This window comes from Chrysemys picta, chromosome 4 (genome assembly GCF_011386835.1).
Source record: "Chrysemys picta bellii isolate R12L10 chromosome 4, ASM1138683v2, whole genome shotgun sequence".
In the NCBI taxonomy this organism is placed as follows: Eukaryota; Metazoa; Chordata; order Testudines; family Emydidae; genus Chrysemys; species Chrysemys picta.
This window is the reverse complement of record NC_088794.1, coordinates 78,638,899-78,661,351: the sequence shown is the minus strand read 5'-3', so window position 1 is coordinate 78,661,351 and position 22,453 is coordinate 78,638,899. Positions and strand designations below refer to the sequence as shown.

Here is a 22,453-nt window from a genome sequence, read left to right as displayed (position 1 = left end):
GATTCTATGACCATTGTGATCATCTAGTCTGACCTCCTGCACATTGCAGGCCACAGAACCTCTCCTCAAGTTAGAGAGAATTCACCACTGACATTAGGTTAAACCTGCAAATGAACCGTACCCCATGCTGCAGAGGAAGGTGACACCTCCCCCAGGATCTCTGCCAATCTGATGTGGGAAAAAAATCCTTCCCATCCGCAAATATGGTGATCAATTAGACCCTGAGCACATGGGCAAGACCTGCCAGACAGATATCCAGTAGAGAATTATCTATAGTAATTCAGCCCTCCTCATCTAGTGTCCAGTCTCCAGCCACTGGGGACTTTTGCTACTGGCAGTTGCCAATGTGCCAACATGCCATCATAGGCAGTACCATCATACCACCCCCTCCATAAACTTACCAAGCTCAGTCTTGAATCCAGTTAGGATTTTTGCCCCCACTGCTCCCCTTGGAAGGCTGTTCCAGAACTTTGCTCCTCTGATGGTTACAAACCTCTGCCTAATTTCAAGCCTAAAATTGTTGACATCCATTTGTTCTTGTGTGCACATGGGCCCTTAACGTAAATAACTCCTCTTCCATAGTGGGGGTGGAGGGGCAGAAAGGGTTGCTAGGCCACAATGTGGGGAGGAATGTGGCACAACCATGGATGGGAGAGGGGCAGGACCGCAGGCGGAAGGGTTGGGGAGGGCCCCCCACTTGCTGTGTCCTAGGGTCCCAGGAAACCTTGATCCAGCTCTGCTTTTAAGAATACAAATCAATAAACATAAAAACTGTACTTCAAATTGAAGGAGTTATTTTTCATTTCCTGTCCTAAAAAAATGTTAGATACAGCTGCTGTCAAAGTAATCTTGCTGAATTTCATTCCAGAGGCATCTGCGTTTCAGTAGTGGGTTAGGAAATTTCCACACTTCAGACTGTAAAGTGTTCTGGGGTCCATCAGGATGAAAAGTTCTGTATACATAAAGTGCAATTATTCTTTCTTTTTATTATCCCTTTTTTGACACAGGTCACCAGGGGAGCAGGAATGGCCGTGAAATTTGTTGCTAGGAAATATCCTAACAACATGACTTGCCAATGAGAAAGGAAGTGGAATCCACTTTAGCAAAGAAGAGAATTGTCCAATGAATGACCAACTACAGGTAAACTGAACGTTGTCTTCGTTCATATACCCTTAAGATGTACTGATGTTGTATGTCTAGTTAGATATGACATCTCCATCCCACACATCACTGTGTTTACCCAAAGTCTTGATCTCTGCAACCATATTTTTTTCTTATTTTCAAGAAGTGAAAAATGATTATGGTGTTGGTGATTTATTCCTGTATTGGGTGTCCAATTGATCCTCAATGTGATATTTTTAGGCATCTCGCTGGGAGCTGAAACAACAAGAGATTGAAGTGCTTAGGATTCATCTGCACAAATCTTGCAAATGTACTCTGTTTTGCTGACAGCGTTCTGTGTTCTGTATCTGGGTGCCAATTGTATCATTAACATGGAACAAAGTGTTTTGGAAAGTTGTCTAATTTTGAGAGGCTGGCTTTGGCAACTCAACGCTGCAGTGAAATGAAGATATTTTCTGTTAGCCTGACATAGAGGCTGCTACATTCTAATCAAGAGCGTGAGGTAATTCAAAGTCATGTGTGGAGTTTTCAAATCACATGACTTCCTCTGAGATCTGTGGTGGCCTCAGATACATGCACTGGTATATGCTGTGTCGAGAGAAGTAACACACACATCCCTGGAGAATACGGGAGACTACGAACCAGAATTTCTCAACTTTCATAGAATCATAGAATATCAGGGTTGGAAGGGACCTCAGGAGGTCATCTAGTCCAACCCCCTGCTCAAAGCAGGAGCAATTCCCAACTAAATCATCCCAGCCAGGGCTTTGTCAAGCCTGACTTTAAAAACCTCTAAGGAAGGAGATTCCACCACCTCCCTAGGTAACTCATTCCAGTGCTTCACCACCCTCCTAGTGAAAAAGTTTTTCCTAATATACACCCTAAATTTCCCCTACTGCAACTTGAGACCATTACTCCTTGTTCTGTCATCTGGTACCACTGAGAACAGTCTAGATCCATCCTCTTTAGAACCCCCTTTCAGGTAGTTGAAAGCAGCTATCAAATCCCCCCTCATTCTTCTCTTCTGCAGACTAAACAATCCCAGTTCCCTCAGCCTCTCCTCATAAGTCATGTGCTCCAACCCCCTAATCATTTTTGTTACCCTCCGCTGGACTCTTTCCAATTTTTCCACATCCTTCTTGTAGTGTGGGGCCCAAAACTGGACACAGTACTCCAGATGAGTACTGTGAAATGATCACGTCCCTCTATCTGCTGGCAATGCCCCTACTTATACAGCCCAAAATGCCGTTAGCCTTCTTGGCAACAAGGGCACACTGTTGACTCATATCCAGCTTCTCGTCCACTGTAACCCCTAGGTCCTTTTCTGCAGAACTGCTTCCTAGCCATTCGGTCCTTAGTCTGTAACAGTGAATGGGATTCTTCCATCCTAAGTGCAGGACTCTGCACTTGTCCTTGTTGAACCTCATCAGGTTTCTTTTGGCACAATGTTCTAATTTGTCTAGGTCTCTCTGTATCCTATCCCTACCCTCCAGCCTATCTACCACTCCTCCCAGTTTAATGTCAAGTGCAAACTTGCTGAGAGTGTAGTCCACTCCATCCTCCAGATCATTAATGAAGATATTGAACAAAACTGACCCCAAGACCAACCCTTGGGGCACTCCGCTTGAAACCGGCTGCCAAGTAGACATGGAGCCATTGATCACTACCTGCTGAGCCCGACGATACAGCCAACTTTCTATCCACCTTATAGTCCATTCATCCAGCCCATATTTCTTTAACTTGCTGGCAAGAATACCGTGGGACACCATATCAAAAGCTTTGCTAAAGTCAAGGAATAACATATCCACTGCTTTCCCCTCATCCACAGACCCAGTTATCTCCCTCAGAGAAGGTAATTAGGTTAGTCAGGCATGACTTGCCCTTGGTGAATCCATGCTGACTATTCCTGATCACTTTCCTCTCCTCTAAGTGCTTCAGAAGTTGTTTAGTGCTAGATCTGTAGTAACCAACATTACCCATATCTAATGAGAATGGATTTCACTTCTGGAAGGATCCAGTGGACATAGTGTACTTAGATTTCCAGAAAGTCTTTGACAAGGTCCTCACCAAAGGCTCTTATGTACATTAAGTTGTCATGGGATAAGAGGGGAGATCCTTTCATGGACTGAGAACTGGTTAAAAGATAGGGAACAAAGGGTAGGAATAAATGGTAAATTTTTAGAATGGAGAGGGGTAACTAGTGGAGTTCCCCAAGGGTCAGTCCTAGGACCAATCCTATTAAACTTATTCATAAATGATCTGGAGAAAGGGGTAAAAAGTGAGGTGGCAAATTTTGCAGACGATACTAAACTGCTCGAGATAGTTAAGACCAAAGCAGAATGTGAAGAACTTCAAAAAGAACTCACAAAACTAAGTGATTGGGCAACAAAATGGCAAATGAAATTTAATGTAAATAAATGTAAAGTAATGCACATTGGGAAAAATAACCCCAACTATACATACAATATGATGGGGGCTAATTTAGCTACAACTAATCATGAAAAAGTTCTTAGAGTCATTGTGGATAGTTCTCTGAAGACATCCATGCAGTGTGCAGCGGCAGTCAAAAAAGCAAATAGGATGTTAGGAATCATTAAAAAGGGGATAGAGAATAAGGCAGAGAATATCTTATTGCCCTTATATAAATCCATGGTACACCCACATCTTGAATACTGCATACAGATGTGGTCTCCTCATCTCAAAAAAGATATATATATACTGGCATTAGAAAAGGTTCAGAGAAGGGCAACTAAAATGATTAGGGGTTTGGAACGGGTCCCATATGAGGAGAGATTAAAGAGGCTAGGACTTTTCAGCTTGGAAAAGAGGAGACTAAGGGGGGATATGATAGAGGTATATAAAATCATGAGTGATGTGGAAAAAGTGAATAAGGAAAACTTATATTCTTGTTCCCATAATATAAGAACTAGGGCCACCAAATGAAATTAATGAACAGCAGGTTTAAAACAAATAAAAGGAAGTTCTTCTTCACACAGTGCACAATAATTTGTGGAATTCCTTGCCTGAGGAGGTTGTGAAGGCTAGGACTATAACAGGGTTTAAAAGAGAACTAGATAAATTCATGGAGGTTAAGTCCATTAATGGCTATTAGCCAGGATGGGTAAGGAATGGGATCCCTAGCATCTGTTGTCAGAGGGTGGTGATGGACAGCAGGAGAGAGATCACTTGATCTCTTGAACTGTTAGGTTCACTCCCTCTGGGGCATGTGGCATTGGCCACTGTCATTAGACAGGATACTGGGCTGGATGGACCTTTGATCTGACCCAGTACAGACATTCTTATGTTCTAACCAGAGTTCTTCATTCAGTAAATATGAATATTATTCAACAAAATTCATGAAAACTTGTATGTAGTTTTTGGGTAAGGTCTGGGGCATGGTATCAAAACAAACCTAATATGATGATTTTAGGACAATCTGCTGTTCTGGGTTTGTATAGCTTCTAGAATAATGGGGTCATGGTCTATGATTAGGGTTTCTATGGTAATACAAATTAATACAAATAATATAGTAGATGTTTCATCCTTTGACTACAGAAACCTCTGAAAGACAGTACACCTGAGGCTTCACTGTTAGCAGGTTGTATAATCACTTATACTGCATCCACTTTTCACAGATGTAACACCAGGTCAGAATAGTAGCAATTTATATTTACTTTGAACAGAGATAAATGACTATTCAAACCTTAAGGCAGGGGAGGATCAGGCACAATTATTGTTTGCTTTTATTAGAGGGAGCCCTCAGTGCTTATGAGTTTGTTTTGTGTGTGTGTGCGCCAAGCAATACGAAGGCGCCTGAGATAGTGAGCTCCACAGTCCTCTCCCTTGACTAAAGGATTCCAGAAACATGTGGGAATAAATAGAAATAAAAAGACTAATGGAGAAATATTTTAAAGTAATTACTGAAAAGTAAGGAATCACTATACCCCATGACAGAGAACTATTGGCAACAGGCTGGTAAAGGAATACTTTGAAATAAATAACAACAGTTTTATGTCCCATAGGTTTCTTAAATAAAGTTCTGCCATCCACATACATACACACTTCACATCATAGGTGCATAATTACATAGCAATGAAGCTGAGAGAAAAGGAGGAGAAGTTGTTTAGTTATGTAGCATGCAATGCTGTTGAATGTTTAGATGTTATCTTTCTGGCAAATTATCCCACTGAGTACAACAGTGACTCTCACATATTTTGGACTGTGGTAAGAGACTCTTTGGGAACATCAATTAGTGTTTTAACACAATGAAATCAAGGACTTTTCAATGCTGGTGGAAGGGATGAAGCTGAGTAAATATTTGCTTTATATCAACTGGCTTGGAATTTAGGTACAGTAAATGAACCGCTAAAAATGATGAACGTTGTAAGATAATTCCCAAAGCTAAAGAAGTGAGAAGAATGAATGAGGATGGTAATGGAGAGTGGACTGATTTTTGTGTGTGGTTCTTTCCACCCCTGTGGAGAAAAAAAATAAATAAAAATCTGTTGTGCACTGTAGATGCTTACTATAATATTTCCAGTTATTTTTCTCTTGAGGAAATGCCTCAGGCAAAATGCTTGTCACCTTCTTGCTATGGTGGAGCCTTGCTTTTCTATTTGTGTCCTTTGCTACTTCAGTCTGTTGCCTGCTCACTTCTCTCAAGAATTCTTCCCTGCTTAAGAGATTTTTTACACTCAGGCTGTAAAATATAAAGAATGGGAAACCAGTGACCTTGACCTCACCATGAAAGTTTCTATGCTAACCTCAAAATATCATGGACCTGCGTGGGTGTTAGAGGGTGATGAGCACCTCTAAGGGTGGAACCCATCAGACATGGCTTTTAATAAATCCATGATTCCAACTCAATATTTCTTGAGGTGCCTAAGGAAGTTAAGATTCCTGAGGGAGGTGTGTTGTGTAATGCTAACATTAATGGAGATTATTCTTCAGCTCAAGTAGCAGAATCCTAAACTTTTAGAAAAGGAACATCATAATCTATCCCTCAACTACTAAGAAGTTTTGAGGGGCCATAGTAACAACTGTGAAGTCCTAGGTGAAAACAAACTGGTTGAACTTACAACATTTAAGATAGAGTGAAATAAATACTCTTATAATGAAGCCATTTTTCCATGGACCACCATCACTCTAAATGAAGTTCCCCATATCCCTATTCATTCTAAGCCAGTTCCACTGTAATTACAATGAAAACTTGAACTTGTAACAGATTTTAATTGTTCACATCTATCAGTTAGTCAGTGCTACTCCAGTAACAGCAGTATAGTTTTTAACACGTTCCCTCATAACAATTTTCACACACACACAAAAGGTATTATTCTCCTTATGTGGGTTATCCTAGGGGAAATAAAAGTGTTACAACTTCCTTCCCTGAGAATTTTCATATCTTTTGAAAAGAAAAGCAAGGCCATTATAAGTTCCCCAGAAAAATGAAACAACAAACTCTTCCTTTTAAGAATTGAACCAACTACCAGTTGCTTGGCAAGATTTCCTCCATCTCAGAAATGTTTCAGAGGGCCCTTAGGTTAGCCCTTAGAGCCCTTAGAGCCCTTAGGTTAGCCCTTAGAGATGAGTTATATCAGTCTGTTCCATCATCTCAGAAGATGAAGAGGTGTGCTGTAGGCATTTTTCTCTGAGGGGTCATATTTAGCATTGACTCTCAAAAGTCTGGGTAAATTACCTTTCTCTGGGGAAGAAAGGGCTAAAACTCCAAATACTCTTTGGCAAAAAAAATCTCCCTTGTACAATGTATCAATATATTTAATTTTCAATAAATGTCATGTCATGCCTGGAGAATGAATTGAACCTACTCTGCCCAAGTCCTGAAGATGTTACCATATTTCACCCTCTCTTTACTTAGGCAAAATTACAGTGAACTTCTTCGAGAATTTTGAGTGAGTAATGATCTGAGGATTAGGCTCCATGTGAGTATTGCATTGTGAGACAAGCATAAATTATTCCAGCAGTTTCAGATATACTACAAATGCTAATTGTTAGTTCAAACTGATTATTCTGTATTGGCATTGTAACCCAGCTAATAGATCCCCCAAATCCTCAATGCAGCACTGAAAAAAATAGTTACAGATACTCTCTAAGAAAAACACTGATCACCTTGCTGAATTAATTTACTTTGGATGGCCTAGAGATTCATCTCTTAGATTATTCTGAATTGGTTCTGGAACTATTTGTCTTTTTCCAATAGGTATTCATTACCCTGAGCAGAATATACTCTGGATAGGGAAACTTACCTGGCAATGAACGTATGCCCTTTCCAGCCAGTGGAGGTAAGAAGACTATTTTAGCAACAGCTCCCAGTTCTCAGAGCTAGTGTAAACCTCATTAATTTTATGGTGCCTCAGTGGTTATTGAACTATAGATGTCTGAGACAGAAAATGCCATAGTAATATTGATTTAGAAGAAAGAAAAAGGTAAAGAGAAAACAGGAAGTAGGAGGGTTGAGAGTCTAAATGCTTGAAGCCAAAATCTGCTCATAATTTATACTAGTATAACTTATTCCAGCTCAACATTCAACTCTCTAGCTCAGTGAAATTTATTAGTGTAAATGAAAGCAGAAATTCAGCTTCATTTTTGGGATAAATTGTCAACACGTATTCCAAGCTAAACTCAATCAGTGTCACTTTGAAACTCAGCACTTTAAATTTCAAGGAAGATTGTGCAAGCATTCTTTACTGTGAGTTCTCTTGAGCTCACATCTTTTGAGTTTGGTTTGGAGGCATTTGATTCAAACAATCCAAAGTGTTGCCCGAGCCATCATGTTTTGCCCAGTTTCACCTGGAACCATAAATGCCTCCCTTTTATCCTCTTCCGTGGGAGAGAGCTCATTCAGTAATCAGACCATGTTCACCAATATAGTTTGAAAACCTGTGGCAAACCTTGCCTATGTTTTGGGTTCATAATGAACCTTAACAACAGTTGAGCTCTTCATGTTTTGGTTTGTTACACATTTCTTTTTATTAAATTCTGAAATCTTATTTAACTCTCAAATTCAGATTATGGCTGAAATAATTGAAGTATCCTAAAGATGCTTCAGATGTCCTTCAGTTATGTCACATCACAAGTCTTACTTTAAGAAATATCTAAAGTAATCCTTTTGCTGACAAAATATCCACAGGAACAGTAACCCAGTAGAGATATATTCTGTCTTTTTTTTTAACCTTGCAGTGTGCCGTCTTCATTTAAACGAGATTTTCATAGTACAATACAGATTAATAGAATCTGTGAGTCTACATCTCCTGAGTGGCTTTGAAAACATTAGCCTAAATCTGTGTGCATGTGTATCCTTATTGTAATATAGAAGGTGCATGGATACATTTTAGTGGTTTCAGTTCTAAGACGTGGTATGAATGTACCTTTAATGGCTTGTAATTAGGATCATCAATAGGACTCACCATAAAAGGAAAATTGTGAAGGAGACATAATATGAGTGCTGAGTTCTGTAACCCAAAAAGAAGTTAAATTGAAATTTAGTTATCTGTGTGGCTTGGCAAACATCACAATATACTGACATATCGAGAATTTCTTACAGTGGCAATTCAACCTGTGATGCAAAATGTTTTCATGCTGGTGTACTGTGGGGTGGATGTTTTCCAGTTTGCACAGGACAGGAGAAACCTCATAACTGCTGGAAGCCATTTACTGAACATATTTGATAAAGGGATGAAATGATGAACCCTCTTAATAGTCAGCAAGGGGACTTCTTTGTTTTGTTTTTTGTTTGTTTGTTTGTTTGTTTGTTAGCTAGTTAGTTAGCGAGTTAGCGAGCCAGCCACATGGTACAGTGCATGAAAAAAGAAAATCATACATTGTTAAGTAAGCCAAGCAATAATTATTCACTTTTACTTTTGTAACATTAGAAAATAAATACTATTAGTTAAAAATATATATGTGAAAGCTCCTCTGGATTCTTTCAGCTATTCTTCCCACTTTCATTCCCATTCTGAGGTTCTGTCCTCTAAATTTGTTGCTTTTCTTCTGGCTGCCTTGGTATTTTCCAAACCATGGTGGAATGTTGCAGGTCATCTTTGATATCATGGATAGAAATATCTTAATTACTGTGAAAGTCGCTAATTGCATCATGCAGTGTCACCTCATGGTCATCTTTGATATTTTTGATTTTGTGTTGGAAATATTGTGACTAGAAAAAAATAGTTACTAATGCCTTCCATTTTTGTTGCTGTGTGACTCAAACTCTATTTCATCTAGATTGCACACACACACACACACACACACACACACACACACACACACACACACAATATTAGCACCTAAAAACCAGTTGTACAGGTCACTTCAAACAAGTGCCACTTCAAGCTTCATACCACACCACACAACTTCTATAGTCTGTGTGCCACATTTACAGCAAAACTATTTTTATAAATATTTTTGAGCATTGTTTGTTTGTTCATTCATTCATTCTGACTACTTTTCATATGTGGTTGCTTACAGGTTGCCTTTGTTACCATGAGTGCAAGTGTACAGGCCCTGGAGGGAGAGGAAAATTCTAATTCGCGTGTTTTATAGTCCTCTAAAAATAACTGGAAATAGGTTATCTATTCAGGTGCAATATCTTGGGCCTTCCCAGGGATATATAGAGCAAATGTGTTCAGTTGAAGGAAGGGAATCTCTTCTTCCCCACATTTCTAGCTCTTCAGAATTACGGGCTGTAAATCTCCTGAATACAGGATTGCTGATTTCCAAGCTAGGCCATTGGATAGCTATAAGGTTAGGGAGAAATGCCACAGTTGAGGGGAAGAGCATGAAACTTTTTCTGGCATGTTGTTTTAAAATACAATGGTTTGAGGCTGCTCAGAAGATTAGAAGCAGACACTGTAAAGATAGATTACTGGGCAGAGTGCAGCTCAGGAGTTTAAAGGTGCATGATAAATGCACTTTATCATGTAAAAATGACCGCATATGATCTATGTTGTTGTAAGGCTGGGGAGGGCATTTCTGGAAGATTACTTTAACTGCCTTGGTTGTTATATTTGATTTAATAAATGTGGTTTAGATTTTTTTTTTAATTTACAGATATTACTGATGGGGCAATACATCTAAATTATCTAATGCATATTATACTTTTGTACACTGAAGTTAAGCTTGAGGAAATTCATTGTAAAGAAAATAAGAAACAAAACCCCATATAAATACAAGCTACACCATTCTCACTTAATATTGGAAGTCTGTGATGAATTGTACGACCTGTATAAGTCAGACCTCTGAGCAAGACTGACGTACCACTGGTAATATCCTGTGGGGAAATGTACAGTGTAGCCAGGTAATAATATCCCTACCTGGGAAGTAAAGGTCACATACAATAGCAAATGCCAAGAAATAATCATGGGTTTTTTTAGAGCCTAGTGGGTCAGTAAGACCTTGGTAGACTTAGGTATTTCTTTAGCTTTGCAAGAGTGTGGGACAGGGAATTTAAGGAATTGAAGGTAAAGTGCAAACAAATGTTTTGCTAGCCTGAGCTAATATAGCTTGCTGTTCTAGGAGGATGTTTTGGGTTAGGAAGTTCAGTTTTATCACTGTTTTTTCTTTGTAATTATAGAGTAATTGACCTGATTTGCAGAGTTGCTGATCATCCACAAATACAGCTATTGTCAACAGGAGCTATAGGTGCTCACTACCTTTTGAAAATCAGTTCTTATATTATATGGTATTTTAGGGACATATGTTTTAAACTGGCCATATATTTAAAATTGTTCTGAGGCACTGGATTGCCCAAGTGAAAGGTATGGATACAGAAACTTTTCCCATTAGGTCACCCTATTGCCTCCAGCAAAATAGGGTGGACCGTTGTCCAGTGACCTTTGTTAAAGAGTTAGTGGGGCTCACTCCAGTTTCAGATGGGTAGATGTTCACATCACAAAAATAACCACCATACATAATTGGCGCTAGGTTGGCCCTTGCTGCTAGCAGAGAGGCCAAATGGAAGAATGGATAGTGAGGTAATATCTTCTTCCCAGTGTTCGTGTGTACACATAAGTGTTGAGTCATATTGGCATGAGGGAAATTAGCAGTGCCATTGCCTATGCTATGCTTGGATAAATAGAGAATTTCAGTGACCAAGGCTGTCAATCCAGCAGCACCTTTCATGATAATTATAAATAGCCCAGCTACCCTAATTGCTCTTATAAACATATTGATTGACATATACACCATTACTTATATACAGAAATATGTGAATGCTGCTGTTCATGTTTGTGTGTATGCAAAACATAACATTACTATCAGAAAACATTATCCTCTGCCTTCAGTTTTGATGACCAAATGCCTTTTCAATCTGAAATTGTAGTTTGTCAAGGTTTCATCTAAATCTAACCAATATCTTTACATTCTCCCTTATAGAAATTGTTCTACCTTGATTTTGAGCAGAATGTCCTTGCTCTCAAAAACCTGACTTACCATGGAACGTTGTTGTTATTTTTTTCTCCTCCAGGTCATGAGGTAATGGTTGGATAACATATCTAAGATAACAACCTTTCCTATCTGCCTCCATCCAGACTGTCTTCATGTCAATCTCCATTACTGCAACATCCTTCTCTCTGGCCTTGACAAATGCAATATTGTCACATTCATATCCATTCGGAATGCTGCTGCAAAGATCATTGTCCTAGCTTGTCGCTTTGACCATGTCACCCCTCTCTTTGAATCCCTCCACTTGCTCCCTCTATTGCATCAAATATAAGCTACTTGTCTTCACTTTCAAGGCCCTTCATGGTCTATTGCCGACCTTCCATCATGTCTCATTTATTAACTCTGACCTCTTAACCATTGGAACAATTTACCAAGGGTTGTGGTGGATTCTTGGATCTTTTTTAAAGCTATGTTCTAGAACAGGGGTCGGCAACGTTTGGCACGCGGCTCGCCAAGATAAGCACCCTGGTGGGCCGGGCCAGTTTGTTTACCTGCTGATGCGGCAGGTTTGGCCGATCGTGGCCCCCGCTCGCGAGAAGTGGCGTGGGCGAGGGATGTGCTGGCTGCGGCTTCCTGCCGCCCCCATTGGCCCGGGACTGTGAACCGCGGCGAGTGGGGGCCGCGATTGGCCGAACCTGCCACGTCAGCAGGTAAATAAACTGGCCCGGCCCACCAGGGTGCTTATCTTGGCGAGCCGCATGCCAAACGTTGCCGACCCCTGTTCTAGGAATTATTTTGGGGAACTTCTGTGGCCTGTGTTATAAAGGAGGTCAGTCTAGATGATCACAGTAGTGCCTTTTGGCCTTGGAATCTATACGTTTTTTATTGGCTCATGATGCTGTACCACCCACTTGTTAAATTTTCAGACAAGCACTTTTGTGATTTCCCCCATGCTGCTCCTTGTGCTTGGGAGGAGCTCCGCATAAACATCTGCAAAGCTACCTCATTATGCTCCTTAAAACTCTCTTTTGCTATGATGTCTACAAAAAAAAAACAAAAAAACTTGACAATGATTTGGCCACTGGTGTGCTGAGAACACTGACCATTATTGTTTTCTCGTGCTCCTCTCCTGGCAGTATCCATCTGCTCTCTCTTATCTTATAATTAGTTGTAAGCTCTTTGGGGCAAGGACAGTCTTTTTCTTCTATTTGTACAGTGCCTAGCACGATAGAGTTTTGAACCATGATTAGCACTCCTAGGCATTATGGTAATATAAATAGTAGTAGTAGTAGTAACAATCATAATAATAATGACAGACACTTCTTATTTGTTGTTTTCTGATAGGATGTGAAGATTGTCTATGTTTTGGGGATACAATTAAATGCAGATAGCTTATCTTAGAGGAAAGTACCTCCAATGTTAATCACAAAAAGAAAACCCAGGCTGTCAATTAAAGCTCTTTGATATTCCAAAAGAATCTTCTGAACCATCTAGATTAAAAAAAAAAAAGTAACATCTGTCAAACTAAACTATGTCTAAATGCTGGAGAGAGATGAAATATCTGTTGGTATATACCATAAAGTTGTATCTCAATCTGTCAATATAAGAATCAGAAAGCTTGGAATTTTGATGGATATAATCTTTACTGGACCATCTAATGGAACAGTAGTAACAAATTATTGTTAGCAAGGGCTTTCAGGGCTTTATTTAACTCCCAGTGAAGACAGTGGAAGTCTTTCTGTAAAATTATATCTGACTATCCTTTCAGTCATCTCTCTATTTTAGGGTTTTGTATAGTACCAACCTAAACTCTTAGATTTAATCGGTGTATCTCTATATTACTTGTGTTTGTGAAGCATTGACAGTGTCATTGGCAATTTAATACTACTATATAAATAGAATGTTGTATTTTACTTTATTATGTTAACCTATATTGTTCATCCTATCTCTTGACCAATGAAAGGGAGTTTCTTCTTACTCACAGTATTTAAGACTCCTTGTTAACAATAGTTTGGTTGCTATTATACAATTCCATGGTTCTTTAGAGGCTCTATCAATGGGTGTTAAGAGTGTTCAGTATTTCCCAGGTGCTGAGCGCCTTATAGGATTAGGCCATAAAATACCTTTGCTTACAGGTGTGCTAAAGCGAATAAAGCAATTAAAGCTGATCTTGAATAATATATTTTTGGTACACTGTCAATGCTATTGGGTGATATCTATGTGACATTGAAGCTCACTCATGCGATTAATTCAGTAAGCATAGTACTGGAGTAATACTACTAAGTCTCATTCTTTAAACTTCTAAACTATGACGAAGAAACAGATTCTTTTTTGGGGGGGGAGAAGAGGGGGGAGGAATGATTCTCTTCCTCTACCCCTAGTCAAATGCAGGACTCTGGCATCCAAAAAGTTGTAATTCTGTCTCTTCATTGTCAGTTGTTGTTCTTGCTAGGTCAGCTATAACTCACACGAACATGTGGGGTCAATTTAGCTCTTGATGTGCAGGCTTTTCCCCAAGGCAGGTAGTGTCTGCTAGTTGCATTTGTAACTCCTATTCTAGAAGTCCTTTCCTCTCTCTGTGTTGCCCAATATGTCTTGGTTTCATCGTTTATCCATCAAAAGTTACTATGGCTTCCCAATGTGACTTTTTTTCTTCTGTAGAATCCTACACGTTGACACTAATGAAATCATAGGAACTATTCTTTACTAGAACATCTTTGCACCTTTGACTTTCCTTTGATCTTTTAACCATTGATCTTTTCATCACAAGACTTTCTTTGGGAAGCTGGGGTCCTCCAGATTAAGTCCTCAGAGGCTTTTATAGCAACATTTTACTCTTTATTTGAACAGTTTAATGCACTTTCCATAGTTTAAATAATTAAGCCTTTAAACACACATTTTCAATAGGGTAAGCATTGTAATCCCCATTTTAGAGATAGAGAAATGTGAAATAATTTCCAAATGTTAAATAGTAAGTCACACAATTGATATGGCAGAGTTGAGGATAGAAACCTTCTTGTATCTCTCAGTACTATAATGTTGTCAGTAGTCTATATATTCTCTCATGGGAACCTACATTTCTTAGGAGATTGGTAATGGGTTATGAAGCTTGTCACTTGTTCACATCCAGCCTGTAATGAAATGAGGAGTCTCTTTCATGACTTCTTAAACCAGAACTTAGGGAGACAGGCTGTATGGTTAGACTGAGAAATGCAGAGCCTTAGAAGAATTATAGAAATTGTGTTTATCCAATAGTTTAAAACAAAACTCCTTTTATACACATTACAACTAATTGCTTCCTGTCTTTTCTCTACCATGAATGATGCTACATATTCCAACTGGTGAGGCACGCAGTCATTACACTCTGCTGGATATGTAGTGGCTTATGTGAAATGAGTTCCTGGTCTCACTCCAGTTTCTAATGGACACATGTCCGCATCACAGGTGACACTAAGTGGGACCCTCATTGGAAGATTCATCAGAGAAGCCATAGGATAAATAGAATATGGAAGCTGAACCACTTTTTCATCCTTAGAGGGGTTCCCTGTAGATGAGGGTTGAGATGCGCTCACAGGATATGGTTCGGGGATGCTTGCACTGCCCTTGCAATTGCTGTCTCTTATGAATGGAGCAAAAGCTTACATTGTGTGACTGTTAAAAACTTTATATTTAAGTAAACCAAAGATGAGCTTTGTGACCCAGGTATGCACTGAGCCTATCTTGCACCAGACACCTCGCCTAAGGCTGAGAAGGCTCCTCTCTGTCGTACCCCCAAGCCTGGATCTTATTCACTACATTGTTAGCCTATAGAAATCTAGACCACAAGCACTATGTAAAATGTAAGGTTTTGTTATTAGATAGCTTGTTTTACAAAGATATGTCTACAGTAGAAATAGTGTGCTAAGTGTTGTACAGATGTGTATGGAGATAAGATCTGTGTCCTGAAAAGCTTACAGTGACGATAGACAATGTGCAGTGAGCGTATGGACAGTGGGGCTAAAGAGAAAAAAATAGTGTATGTCTTAGTGCTGTGATTTTTGTGGAGTAGAGGCAAAGTGATTAAAGATTTTCCATTTCTTATCTTGGTCAACACAAGATATTAGTTTCAAGAATCCACTTAAGACAACAAATCAAACCACTCCACCTGATTGCAGGGGGTGCTCTTGCAACATTTTCCCTCCTCAGTGGTTTAGCAGGGTAAATTCATGGCTTGTTTTAGACCATGTGCCGATTGCATGCATGCTCACACTGAATTTCACTGAGTCCTCTGCACAGCCCGAGGCTTGTTAAAACTCAGTCAGCTCTAGCCCATCTTGAGTGGAGCAGAGAGGAAGAGGAAAATATATAGCATAAGATTCTGCAAGAGATATTTCAGCTCCTTTCTGGAAGAGAGCTTGCAGCATTAGCAGCGTGTTCCCCTCACTGTGGAGTTTCACTTGAGGGATTGCACAGGCAGATTAGGGAATCAAGCGTCTTTTCCGCTATTCTCCAGATGGAGTCAAGTCAGGGTTGGTTGGTTGGCTGTTTGTTTATTATCATTTTAGTGCTTTGAGGAATTATTCTTTCATTGAAACAGAATGCCTTCAATTATCTAGCATCCATTGATTCGAGGAAGTAAGGAACCCACTGTGAAATTGAGTGTAGTCACAGGAGTGGGTGGGTGCATGTGAGAGAGAGAGAGAGAAACAGATTTTTAATTTCATAACTCCCATTCAGTATAGCAAGCAGGTATACTGTGAAGGAATGGAAGAAAGAATGCCATTCAGGCTCTGAACCCCGCAGCTCTTGCACAGTGAAAGTGGAGGCATAGTATGGGTATCAGAAAGGCACGGTACGGGGTGTATCCTTTGCTGAGTGTTAGTAAGTCTCAAGTGCCTTACACACCTACTCCCTTTATGCACAAGAATACAGGATAAGACGGGGCAAGGTTTAGGTCAGGGCTGGCTCCAGGGTTTTGGCCGCCCCAAGCAGCCAAACAAACAAACAAAAAAAGCCGCGATCGCGATCTGCGGCAGCAATTCAGCGGGAGGTCCTTCGCTCCGAGCAGGAGTGAGGGACCGTCCGCCGAATTGCCGCTGAACAGCTGTACGTGTTGCCTCTCTCTGAAGTGGCCGCCCCAAGTACCTGCTTGGTAAGCTGGTGCCTGGAGCCGGTCCTGGTTTAGGTGTAAAATGGTCTTGAATGAGGAGACATGGATTTAGATGTAGTCCTCACAGTAATAAGGTATCTAGTCACCCTACTAGCTCTCTCTCTTGCTACTAGGCAGCTGCAACTTGATACCACACAGCAGCAGTCCCATTAATGCAGGATCTTAGTCCCCTGCACTTCCACCATTGCTCATCATTTTTTACTTGACTTTTATTCATGCAGGCAGCACTATGCACCCAATCTGGACAGGATCAAGTCCTCACTGCATGTCCGTGCTACTCACTGACACTGAAGGGTTCTGGGCATTGGAATAAATAGTAGCTCGTGGTGCAAATTACTTGACATTCTAATGTTGCAAAGAGTGATGAAATCCCAAAGGAAAAGCCAAAGCATAAAGGGAAAAGAACAAAACTGTGTGCAAGCTGGATCATGGTACAGACTGCAGTAATGACTTCTAGGTGTCATACTGTCAAACTGGCTCTGAATGTAAGGAAGAGGCAGACAAGAGCAGCAGCTTATCTTGAGCTGATCAGTCTGTCTGTTTAATATGATATTTGCCTGCGGTGTCCTCAGCCCCACTCCCAGGTCTGTCATTCTGGAGAGAGCTGGAGGCTTGCTCCTCCCTGCCTCTCTCTCTGATGGAAACTGTTTTTGACTTGGTGTCATCACTGTGTAGATGCAGAAAAATGAATGATGAGGTGTGTCTTGAAAACTCCCAAATCCACAAACAAGAAAAAAAAAAAAACATTTTCTTTCTTTGCTTCAGAGCCCATGCATACAGAGATGGGAGGGTTACTGGCACCGAGGAGGATGATTTGTTTTAGATGAATCCTAAACTGCAAAGGGTTTGAACTTCACTAAACTTTTTACTTGTATGCTTGACCCTTCATTGCACCTTGAAGCATGTGGGAATAACATTCCACAAGGCTTTCTCAACTTGGAACCCTCCCTCACCTCCACATCCAAGAAAGGCCCAGATGCAGTATAAGTTCTGCTCTGGTATTTTGTGGAAGGAGATAGTCTCTGTATAAAATGTAAGTGTGTGGAAGTCATTTTTTCTGTGCCTTTACAAATTTGCCTCCCTCCATACAGCACAACATGGAGAATATGTGGGCCAATTGCTTCCCACTTGTTCTAATCCCAGCCTTGCCTGCAACTAGCCATGAGAAGCTGCCATCGCATGCAAGTGGATGCTTCTGGTTCTATTGACCCAGCAAAAGCCCTACGTGGAAAAGAGAAGCTAAGATTTAGTTTGACTGGCCTGTGAATAAGACACTGAATGTTCTGTATTCCGTATAACTATATATACACAAAGACATGATTTAATGCTGTTTAATTATTTGCTTATTTATGTATTTATTTATTTATTTATTTAAGAAAAAATATCATGAGATATTTCAAAAATAGATAGGGCTACACCCTCAGCTGGTGTAAATTGGCATAGCTCCACTGAAGATAGTGAAGCAGCACCAACGTATATAAGATGAGGTTTTGAGCCATGTACTTTTTAAAGAGAAATTATTTGTAAGGAAACATGCTAGATTGATAACCCTTTCAGTGCACAGAATGGGACAATATGGGTACTGAGCTTCCAAGCATACTGCCTCCTCAGGTAATGTATCGCAAGTCTGATCTGTAGGGGCCACCTCTATGTAATTTGGCCGATAGTAGTAATAATTAAAATAGTCTCCATGACTATAAGTCTGTGGCTTCTGCTAGGAGTGCTAGTAACGGTGCCAGTGTAATTCTAGTGGCTATGATGATGTTTATGAATACCTGTTTGCCAAGAACTGGGCTAAGATCCATCAAACTAACTTCAAATAACAAGAGAGAAAAAAATCCACCATTAATATAAGGTTTGTACTCAGATCAAAGCTGTCAGACAGATTCTATGATTTCAACCTCTATACTGATTTCTACTTACAGAATAAATGAGTCATCAGCTGAAACAGCATTGAAAACCAACTGGTGAAGATCATGCCCATATGTATATCAGCCCTTAAACAGAGATATATATTCAGAGCTAAATATGTTTAAATTACTGGTTTAGCAGACTCAAAAGGGGCTAATTTAACTTTATGAAACCTTAAAATGAAAATACGAATGTTAAACAGATCCCTTACCAAACTGCTTCCTGTTGTAATTTCAGGCTGTATAAAAAGACAAGCCATTTCCTCTTCCTACTTCCAGAGCACTGAGTCACTACGCTTCTGAAAACACAGCTTGCTTTTTTTTCCTTTTCTTTTTTTCAGCAGACAACACACAGAGGCATTGGATTTTGTGTGCAGTGTGAGGTATATTAGATAGGTAGTACCCAGTGCAGATTAGTTGAGTTGGTTCAGCAAATTTGACAACCAACACGTACATGTGTTTGGAGGTGAGAGTTAAATCAGAGTACATTGGTATATGAAGATGAGAGAGGCTGGAAGAAATGGAGACAGATTAGACATAAAACAAGTAACCTATCTGAGGATGTCTGGGATGGGGGTGGTGGATGGTGAGAGATGTGAAAAAATGAGAGGTCAGTGTAGTATGAAAACTGGGTAGACATAGCTATTGGAGATTATCAAGTAATAAGGATGGAAATATATATGTAGATCTCATCAGGGCTAGCTAGACATGGCCAGTAGAATCTGAGGCATATAGCGAGCAGTGGCTAGTGGGAGCCAAGAAATAGGACTGGACACAGCTGGCGGATGTTCAAAGACACACACTATGACAGTTACATCCGTGAAAGCGGATGTCTCATGCATATAATCACTGTTTTAGGATGAGTGGATGGATGGAAAGAAATAGATCTAGTGGTTGAGGAGAAGAAGAAATTCAAGTGGCTGATTAATCTGCCTTGGCATTTTCTGGAAGAAAAAAAAACGGAAAACAAAAACAAAACCCCTGGGTGACTGAGTAAGAAAATGGCAGATGAAACTCAGTGTTGATAAACATAAAATAATGAATATTGGAAAACACAATCCCAAATATATATACAAAGAGATGGGGTCTAAATTAGCTGTTGCCACTCAAAAAAGAGATCTTGAAGTCATTGTGGATAGTTCTTTGAAAACATCTGATCAATGTGCAGGGGCAGTCTAAAAAGCTACCATTCTTAGTAAACATTAGGAAAGGGATAGATAAGACAGAAACTATCATAATGCTGCTATATACATCAATGGTATGCCCACAACTTGAATACTATGTGCAGCTCAAACACCCCATCTCAAAAAAGATGTATTAGAAATGGAAAAATTATAAAGAAGGACAACAAAAATTATTAAGGGCATGGAACAGCTTCCATAAAAAATGACTAAGGGGGGATATTCATAAATTTATAGACCTCTATCATGTGGAGAAAGTGAATAAGGAAGTGTTATTTACCCCCTCACCTAGCACAAGAACCAGGAGTCACCCAATGAAATTAATAGGAAGCAGGTTTAAAAAAAAAAAAAAAGCACTTCTTCAGACAATGCGCAGTCAGCTTGTGGAATTCATTGCCAGGGGGGTTGTGCAGGCCAAAACTATAACTGGGTGCAAAAAAGAATTAGATAAATTCATGGAGGATAGGTCCATCAATGGTTGTTAGCCAAGATGGCCAGGGATGCAACCCTATGCTCTGGATGTCCCTAAACATCTGAATGCTAGCAGCTGAGACTTGACAACACAGAATGTATCACTTGATAATCACCCTGTTCTATTCATTCCCTTTGAAGCATTTGGCAGCGGTCACAGTCAGAAGAGAGGATACTGGATTAGGTGGACCATTGGTCTGACTTAGCATCACCATTCTTATGTTATGTTATGTTATTTTATGAATGATTAACTCTTTATCTTTATTTATGGCTGCAGAGACAGTGTGTGTGTGTGTGTGGGGGGGGGGATTGACAAGGTGAGGTTTATTCTGCCAATATTAAATGTAAAGAGATTGAAAACATCACAAGAGTCTGTGTTTTCCACTTTCTCACTTAGCAAAGTGTATATACCCAGTCCTGAAAGCATTCCCATCACATACAAGTTTGCATCTGAAACCACCATGTACAATTCCTGCAGGCCAACTATGCAGAATTTATTTAGCAGAATAAGCAGTTGTCCATCCAATAAAAACACATCTTGCTCCAATACACAGGGGCACTTGTATTCGGGAGTGCAGGAGCCACAGCATTTCCTGGCATGCACTTTGACAAGAGTTTGTGTCTGTATCTATCTCTGCTTTCCAGGAGCCAGCACAATAAATCCAAACTAGGATTAAGAATTCAAACCCACCCAGCTAAAACCTCTTATTTGAAGTATCACTGCCTGCCTTCCCTTGGGTTGTGCAATTCATGAAAGCATAATAATGGCTTTCATACAGCAATGACACAATTTCAGACTGTGCCTCTTATGAGCTCTTGGGTAATTTGTCACACTTGCAGTTTGTGGTCAAAGTAAGTCACATCAAGTTGCTAATGGTGTCATGTTATTAGCTAACCATGTCACCTCATCATCAGGTGCCAAAGAATCCCCATAACTGGGTCTTCAAAGCACTACCTCAAGGTGATGTCATGTGATATTAAGCTAAATCTATCCGCATTACACTGTGACTATAGTTGGAATATTATTTAACAAACTTGACATTTTTTTCAAATTATTTGACAAAACTTTTATTTCATGGTTCACATAGGGTGAAATCTTAACTCCACTGAAGTCAATGACAAAATTCTCTGTTGTAACCAGATGGTGAAATAATTTGCTGATGAGTTATGCAAATAACTTGTTCAACTAATATTATGAACATTTTCAAATAAAATAGTCAATTCATATTTTTCTCCCTGGTATGTTCACCTCTAAAGGCAGCCAAACATTCCTACTCAGGAAGGAGGGAAAATTGTTTTGGATGGTCACTCCATTGTGAGCAAAAAACTCAAATGCAATACCTATCTGATAACCTAGAGGGCATTGTGGCCAGTATAACACATCATATATACCATGCATTGGGATTTTCAAAAGCACTCAGTATTGGCCTACCTGTTCCTATTGGTGCTAGGCCAACTGTTAGTGCTGTTGAAAATACCAAACCATATTGTTGGGGTCTGAGTGAGTCCCACAGGATATAGTGCTCATGGTACATTTAGGGGAGGCAGTGTGACTTCGTGGTTAGTGGAGAACACCTGAGGGTCAGAAGACTTGTATTCTAGTGCCAACTCTTTAAGCTCTCAGGGCCAGATTCACTTACCCTGTGCGTTACAATACCTAACCTTTAGGCACCCTGCCATTAGTGAAATTCACAACCCAAGTTATGCACACAGGCTCCATATACGTTGCTGGGGAGGTTTAGGTGCTTCAAAAAGGGATCCACAGAAGCCAGATGCTGAGTGGAGAGTTGCTTAAGTTAGCCAGTCGGAAGTGCCAGGAAAGGGGTGTGGCCTAAACCCCACCTCCCAAACGGAGTTAGGTGCCTAAGTCTGGTGCCTCCTTCCACTCAGTATTTACAGTGGTGAACCCTCTCCTAGAGGTAGGTGCTGAAAGTCCATCTTTTCTTGAGAAAAGTCAAGGATGTGGTGGAGGCCTCCTTTTACTCAATCACCCAGTGATTACAGCACTCACCCAGGCCCTGCAAGACAGGTTCAAATCCTCACTTTGTCTGATGTGGACCAGGGACTTGAACCCAAGTTTCCAGGTGAGTTCTCTGTCAATCTCTCCTGTTAAAGCTATTCCATTTGTTATACAATATTTCAATATTTATTAAGCATGGGAGTTACTCTATAGCCCAGTAGTTAGGGCATTCACCTGGGATGTGGGAGACCAAGGTTCCAGTCTT

At 40.1% G+C, this 22,453-nt stretch overlaps 1 protein-coding gene across 2 annotated transcripts in view; it reads left to right on the top strand.

Moving 5' to 3' along the window:
- The window catches only part of LRRC4C (leucine rich repeat containing 4C), a 930,888-nt gene that overhangs the window by 550,046 nt on the left and 358,389 nt on the right, over positions 1-22,453 (top strand). For both annotated transcript variants that reach the window (XM_065592780.1, XM_065592781.1), the window contains one exon: positions 1,008-1,140. The gene's annotated coding sequence lies outside the window, so the exon portion shown is untranslated. The remainder of the gene's footprint in view (positions 1-1,007; positions 1,141-22,453) is intronic.